The sequence below is a fragment of the Solanum pennellii genome, chromosome 8 (assembly GCF_001406875.1).
Source record: "Solanum pennellii chromosome 8, SPENNV200".
Classification (NCBI taxonomy): domain Eukaryota; kingdom Viridiplantae; phylum Streptophyta; class Magnoliopsida; order Solanales; family Solanaceae; genus Solanum; species Solanum pennellii.
The window spans coordinates 46,433,351-46,441,386 of record NC_028644.1 but is presented as its reverse complement, the minus strand read 5'-3'; the positions used below and the strand labels follow the sequence as shown (position 1 = coordinate 46,441,386).

Genomic DNA, 8,036 nt, shown 5'->3' with positions numbered 1-8,036 from the left:
CTTCAATGAGAAAGAATAAAATCCAGAAATTTACTTGATTAATCGACAAAATCACCAACAATCAACTCCAGAGAAAAGTGTAACAATCCAAAGTATAATATCCAAAATAATCTACTAACAAAGAATCTAACATAAAAGTGTCTAATAACCCAGTGTCTAACCCCAAAAAAGAGGTTTTTACAACAATTTGTAAAAAACAAAAAACCTAATAAAAGAAGGACTCTAATTGCTGAAAATCTGTCAAAACGCGGCTGGATCGACGGACCTCGTGACAGGCCGTCGTGGTCACGACGGGCCATCTTGGCCTCCGTCACCCTATACTTTACAAATCCTTCTACTGCTTTCATCATTACCCTCGACGAACAGGTATGACGGACCATTTCAAGCACAATGGTCCATCGAGGGTCTCCGTTTCATAACAGTTAAACTTCTTGGAATTTGGGTACTGGACTACTTCTCTGATCATCACGATGAACCAGCGGGACGGACCGTCATGGCTACAACAGCCCGTCATGCACTTCGTAACCCCACACTTAGTTAGACTTCCCCATCTTCCTTCAGCAGCTTCACTACGAAGACACGACGGACCGTCACAGGCACGACGGACCGTCACAAGCTCCATAGGTGGTAACTTTTCTGCATTTCTTGCTCAAAACATTCCGCGTTCATCTTTGGACAGATTTCCTGCAAATAAAGGGAAACTTACATAAAAATCAATACAAAAAGGCTTTTGGACACACACTAAACTTAAGGAAAAAGCATTAAAAATACCGTGAAACCACGGTATATCAATTCCAGAAAACAGTTAATAAAAAGGGGTGTTTTTGTGAAACAAACGTGTTTAATAATTTCTTTGTAAACAAGTAGCATGATTAAAACTTTGATTTTTATCAAGTGATGAGAGGAACTAGGGTGTAAATGTTCCCCATAGGTTCATAACGTGGTAATCCTTACTATAACAGTTCTTTCCTAGTGTCTTGCATGCGAAGTGATAAGTTAGGTATCTCTAATTCCTTTGTCCGGCAACTAGAGAATTCACTCCGTACCTTGTTCCGGCTACGTTTGTTTGAACTACTAACCCTCACCTTTTACCTCACATTAAGCATCATATTCATTGTATGGCTAAGTAACTACTTCACACCACTTGAAACTAGCCTATTAGATAGTGTATACTAAATATATGTTGATAATTCTTTTCCTATTAATTACCTCCTTGGTTCGGAAAGTAGAAATAGGGGAAGTTCTAACGCGTGCACTCGTTAAAAAGACTTCTAAAGGAAAGAATTATCAATACATGCAAGAACTTATTCTCGAATTCTTATCTAGCTAGTTTTACCTTGTTAATCACCCATGGTTCCCACAACCTTAGTTGTGGATTTAGTTACCCATGCATAGAAATACACAATTCATGGTTGTTAAACAAGAATTCATGTTTGAAGAAAATCCAGAAATAACACTTGAATTAACGAAAATATCTTGAGAATCGATTCCGGAAAGTTAAAGAAATTCCCGAGATCCAAAGTTCAACTTACAATAACAAAGTGTGAAAATAATAAAAAGTCCAACCCCAAAAACAAGGTTTTTAACCCTATTTATAATAACAAAGTCCTAAATTAAAAGGAGTATAGAATTAGGAAAGTCAGTCCAGAAACGCGTCTTCAATCGACGACACCACTGACGGTTCGTCGATGGAACGATGGACCATTGTCTGCCTCCGTCGGTTCATACTTAGCATCTTTTTCAGCCTTCATCCTTGCATCTTCTCTGATCCAATCAACGGACCAACAACACGGTCCGTTGATACACTTACGGTCCATCAATGCCTCCGTCGTTCCACACTTAGTTTTTCTTCAACTTCGGGTACTGGGGGACTAATCTCTTATTTGATCGACGGTTTGCCAGGATGGTCCGTCGATCAGTCGACGGACCGTCGATACTTCCATAGCCCCACACTTGGTCAGAATTCCCCGAGTTTCTTCCAGATGATTGGACCTCCATTCGATGATCACGACCTACGGACCGTCAATGGGACGAAAAGGCCGTCGATGGCTTCCTGGGTCACCTCTTCGGCACAATCTTCTGCATTTCTGTTTTGGACTACTTTCCTGCAAAACACAGATAAAAACCATCAAAGTTACTACAAAAAAGCCCTAGAAACACACTAAACTTAAGGAAAAAGCATTGAAAGTACCATGAAACCACGGTACATCAACACCCTCAACTTAAATTCGTTGTTTATCCTCAAGCGACGCACTATGAGTCACCACAACACCTTTGGTCAAAAGTATACTCATTTAAGCTTTCTCAATCATATGGCTATCAATCCTTACTATTTTCATTACTTTTATGCATGATATCACTCTTAGGCTCACTAGAATCATTCATGTGGATCAGACCGTGACACAGACACACCATGAACCGACACCTCTCCTCTTTTATCTCTCACCAAGGTACCAACTTTCTATATTGCAACTAGTGCCCTCACTTCAAAAAAAAATATCCTCCTTTTTCACACAGTGATTTCAAATTTGAGTATAAGGATCATTATTCAACATTCACTCTTAGAACAACTTCACACCTAATTGATACTCGTTGCCATAGGCTTGCCCTTATTTTCACTGCTTTAAGTTCACCATATTAGACTCTTAGGATCATGATATGACTTTCTTTGTTTGTAACGTAGGCTCAGGGTCAGGTATGGTACATATGGATACATTTTACTGACTTGTGTGCCCTCCTTGACATTACGGCTAAGCGTCCTACCTCTTTTGTTGTGTATTATGCCCTATTCTTCCTTTTCTTGTATTCTTTGCCTTTTCTCCTTTCTTTCTCTTTTTGTGCAAATGACTCTTCTCTTATTTTTTTTTTAAATTCTCCACTTGATTTCAACTTTAATTAAGTCACTTCCCTTCTTCAATATTTCTTTTTTTCCTTTTACATTAATTCTTTCAACCTCACTTTTCAGAACATTACTCATAATAACCACCCTCAACTCTTGGCTTTGCCGTGAGTCCAGGTACATAATACACAAGGTTGGGTCAGGGCCAAGACGAGATTGGTTTCTACATTAGCCACCCTCAACTTATGCTTTTGGCCGAATTGAGGTACACATGTCTAGGAGGGACCAGGGCTAACATATTATACCCAGAAAAGATGAGTTGGGGTAGAAAAGAAAGGTCCGTTCTAAGATCAACATATTTGGATAAAAAAAAAGGGGATTAATTTCATTAGGTTTTCTTTCATTTAGGCTAATGATTGGATAATTTGAACTAGGGCCTATGATCCTTTCCTAATTGTCTAACACAAATTACTTTTGCAGGACTAACAGGGCAAGTTCTAGCTAGGTACCAACAGTGGACTATTCAACTTTCCTCACACTCTCTTAACACCTCATTACCCTACCAGATTATCGAACACCTAGTTCGAGTGTTAGATCAAGGGTCATGCAATGGTGTATCTCTATGTCAAGCTTAGAGCCAACACATTCAACATTCGCTATGCCTAATCATGCAGTCATTCTCTTTTTAGAACGGGATATCGTTGTATTTAGCCATCATGCTTCAGATTTCATATTCATACTTTGTAAAAGATACTAAACATGCCGGTTCAACCATAACATAACCAGTCTCTTGGGGTAAAAGAACATAGGCAAGAAACCCCAAGAGAGGATCGTGAGTTGGGCTACTCAGACTTCACCCTAGCACTCACGTTCTATTTACCCCACCCCCAACAATAAAGCATGCAATTGTCCCCAATGCATAAGAAATATAAAACAAGGTGGTAGGTGAAGCAAACCTGAGGCGCATAGCACCAACGATCAACAAGCTAGCGGGTCCGGTTCCCCGGAACCCGCTCCATCAGTATTAGGGACACCATCAGTAGTGTCCGCAACAATGACAGCACCCTCAATGGTGCTCCTCTCAACATCATCAAGCCTGGATCTAGACTCCCCAACAGCTAACTCACGAGCCCGCATCTGCCGGGCCTCCTAATTTACCAAAGAAGCTCTCTATGCGGCCTCCATCTCTTTGCGCTCCTTCCTAGCCCGATCCTCCTCACTGTCTCGGGACCGGTGCCTCTTGGCACGCTCACGTGGCAGGGGCTATGGCACAGTGGTGGTCTGGAACAGTGCACTAAGCACCATATCCTCAGCAAGCTCCGCAGGTGTGGCCTCAGGCTCGGGTACCCGCACGTCCAAAATGGCATCAACATCAACCCTCGGACTCACCACAACAGCCTGGAGAGTCGTCACATCAATAGTGGGGGATGTCCGTGACAAGACTCTCAACTCAAAAGCATCGAGGCGCTGGTGGGACCTGAATTTTCCTCTCTTTCTGTAGGGCAATCTTCTTATCAACCCGATCCTCAGCCTCGACAATGGACTTCTGCATCCAAGGCTGGATATGATGTAGCAATGAGGCCATTTGGGTGTCTAGCTTCTGGACCTTATCAATCGGGACCAGTCCTGCGGAAGGTGTCGAAAAGGATAAACTTGGTGTTGCACAAGTGCCCGGGGCAGACTCTAACGGGGTGGTGTCGTTAGGATCTGAAGCAGTATGATCATACCCTTGGGCTTGCTCTACCGTATGTGCGAGGTTCTCACCCAATGGTTGCACCTCCACTCGGGGACCTCTATTTGGCACCGCCTCATTGGCCTCATCCCTGATGAGACCTATCTCCACTATCCCGGTAGAAGTACGGAGAACATCTATGTTCCAAATGGGCACTCCAGCAGCCTTGCACAACTCAAAAATCATATAAGGAAAAGGGTAAGTGGTCAAGGCCTTAAAATCCCTCTCATGGATGACTGACAGCAGCAACCTCGGAAAATCAATCTCGAACCCTGCGACCATAGCAGCAACCAAGACCGCTCTATCCCACGTAAATATGTTGTCTGCAGCTTTGGGGGATAGAAGGTGGCGGGCTAAAAGCTAGATGAACTTAGCTGCAAACGTGAGGTTGGCCTTCTTCATAAGGCCTTTAAGGTTCATCACCCAATCTATACCCTCACGGTCTACTGATATGTGTTGGGAAATCCACCTCTTGGTGGTCTCTCTCAGAGTCTTGTCTCGCTGGAAATGGCCCTGCTTAATCACATCGCCACCTATAATCATACTCGGGGGAGAGGGGGACCCTGTTGGCATCGGTATCTGCACTGTATAAGAAACAGCAAATGGTAGGCAAAGAGATATCCACCCGGCAACCACGAACTCAAACATATGTAAGTGGTGCCTGTTTGGCGGGATTAGGACGCCTATCGAAAAAAGCCCTGAGAGTCGCTACGTAGGAAGCGTAGAACTCTACACCAACTCCTCACTGTAGCGTCAAACTCTCCTAGCCATCCACTTGAGCTAGTGGCGGGTGAAGAGGTCATATATAGCAGGGATAATGTGTAGACTCCCTGTAATAACCCGCCTCTCAACTGTCAGAGTCCGAGTCATGACCCCCTTATCATTTAGCAGCTTGGCTCCCTGTATATCTTGTGTTGCCCCTCTGTGCACCACCGGTTAGGATGATCAACAACGGTGAAGGATCCTCATGTGAGGGTGATGGAGCAGCCTCTGAACTCTGGTCCTCATCAGATGAGGCAGGGTGGGCAGGTGCATCCGGTACAATGGCACCCCTAAATCGAAACCGGAGGCAGTGGCCTCATTAGACCCTGTAGAGTGGGCTAACTCATCATCTGAAGCCTCCTCGGAGCCAGACGCTCCTTCAGAACCCGAGGTAAACCTAAAGGGTGTGCCAGTCAGTGTGCACTCCTCATCAGACTGGGAGGCAGTGACTACGCCAGACGCCACCTTCTTGGGCGTGCCCCGAGTGGTCCTAGAAGCACATGTCAGTGTATGGGTGCCTGGTGGCACGTATTCAGGATTACTCTTATCTTTCGACGAGCCAATCACCAGCCGGTGTGAAGGAGCCACAGACTTGGACCGTTCTTAATAGTAGACTAAATCCGGCTTGGGGGCCATTGGTACCTGCAAGGGACAGTTATTAGATTCATTATAGTCATCCTATACACACAAAAGAACCAAAAACCAAATTTGGAACAAAGAGGTACACTGAAGTGCAAAACTGCAGAACTAAACGATGGGCACTATCGACGGTCCATCGATAGGGTCCGTAGGTGGACACTTAGCATATTTTAGAAGTTACAAGTCCACAGTACTTGCAGTTAGAAACAACGGACGTGCAGAATGGCCCGTCGATGAAACGACGGACCCTAGTCAACATCCGTCGTTGGACACTTAGAAAAATTCAGAATGCAATAGAAATCATGGTTTCAGTTAGGGATGACAGACATGCAGAATGGATCGTCTATCAATCGATGGACCGTAGTCCACTTCTGTCGTCCCAGAGTTCGACAAATTTGGGGTGCAGCTATCAACGGGCCCAATTAATGGTCCATCGATTGGCCGACGGTCCATAGACGGGGTCTAGAACTGTTGGTCAGAGATAGATTTTTGAGCCATACCTGGAACCCCTCAAAGGACAATTCCAAGCATATAAAGACACATCATGTTTAAATAGCAAACAACCAACAATTTCGTCATTCCTAGGTCTTTGATTATTCTAATTTTGATCCTAGATTCTAAGAGACTATCAAGCCTAAGTCCGAATACCACAAATCACACAACATTCAGAGTTCTTTTAGATAGTAGCACCCCCAACCCATTCACTTTCCATCATTCTAAGGGACAAGGGACCCAATTTTAACAAGTCAATCATGCAATTTTGTCCCGAAGTCAAGACCCACATACAGTTCATCATTTTTCGCATGCAAATGAACAAGAATTCATTGAGCGTATGAGAATGGAATACCTATAAGCTGTAGTGGAGTGAATGTGAGGATGAACTTTGTGACAACAACCACCGAGCCCGCCTTCCAACACCAATCGGAAAAATGGAAGAGAGGGATGGGGAATTTAGGAGAGAAGTGTTTGGAATTTTTGTTTGAGATTGTGCAGAAGATGAGGGAATGAGAGATCAAAGAAAAATTATTGTGGCTTAAATGTGTTAGTTAGTGGGGGAGTAAGGTAGTAAGGGGAGGGAAACGGTTGGGGAGAATTTGAAAAGGTGGGTGTAAGTGAAAGGGTGTTTTTTTAAAATATATAGTCGGTCGGGTCGGGTTGGGTCATGGGTTCTGGGGAACTAATGATTCCCCATCGACGCACCGTAAGTCAATCAACGGTCCATCGACTACTCCGTCGACTTTGCCTAACTTAGACAAAATTGAAAATCATACCTGGGATCCAAGGACGCCATCGACGGTCCGTCGATTGGTCCATAGATCAGTGCACTAAACCAATTTCTGCAAATTTCCTTAGGTTTGGTCCCTGCACATTGAGCACCCAATAAGCCATTCTTTTTGTATTTTCTGGACACTTTTTAGACACGGACCCTAGACTACTCTCTAGCCAACACTCTAAAAGAAATAAAAAAAATTCACACATGACATTAATTAAAAACAAAAATAAGGCAACTATTCCTATAAAAACAAGAAAAACCTAATGATGGATAGAGGATACATATTGGGTTGACTCCCAATCAGCTCTTGATTTAACGTCACGGCACGACGCATGACTCTTGATTACTGAGACTTCATCAAGATGGTATGCCTCAACCACTTCATTCGCATTTTCCGCATGCCCGAGGTAGATTTTGATTCTTTGCCCATTGACCTTGAACCTTGCACCCTACCTGTTCTCCAACTCAACCTCACCATGAGGGAACACTTGAGTGATCAATAATGGACCAGTCCATTTGGACTTGAGTTTGCCCGGAAACAAGCGCAACCTAGAGTTGAACAAAAGTACCAAATCCCCAACCGCAAATTCAGGCTTTTCAATATTTTCTTTGTAGAGGGATGAACTTTCATATGCATTTAAGAAAAACTCATCAAGCTCATTTAACCCATTTAATCTCTGTTCCGCTGCTTCATTCCAATCGATCTTCAATTTCTTCATTGCCTACATGACCTTATGCTCTAACTCAATCGGAAAGTGACAAGCCTTCCCATATACAAGTTGGTATAGAGA

At 43.6% G+C, this 8,036-nt stretch overlaps 1 pseudogene; it reads right to left on the bottom strand.

The window, feature by feature from the left end:
- Nucleotides 1-2,097: 2,097 nt before the first annotated feature.
- On the bottom strand, nt 2,098-4,424 carry LOC114078427 (annotated as a pseudogene).
- Between the last annotated feature and the right edge of the window lie 3,612 nt (nt 4,425-8,036).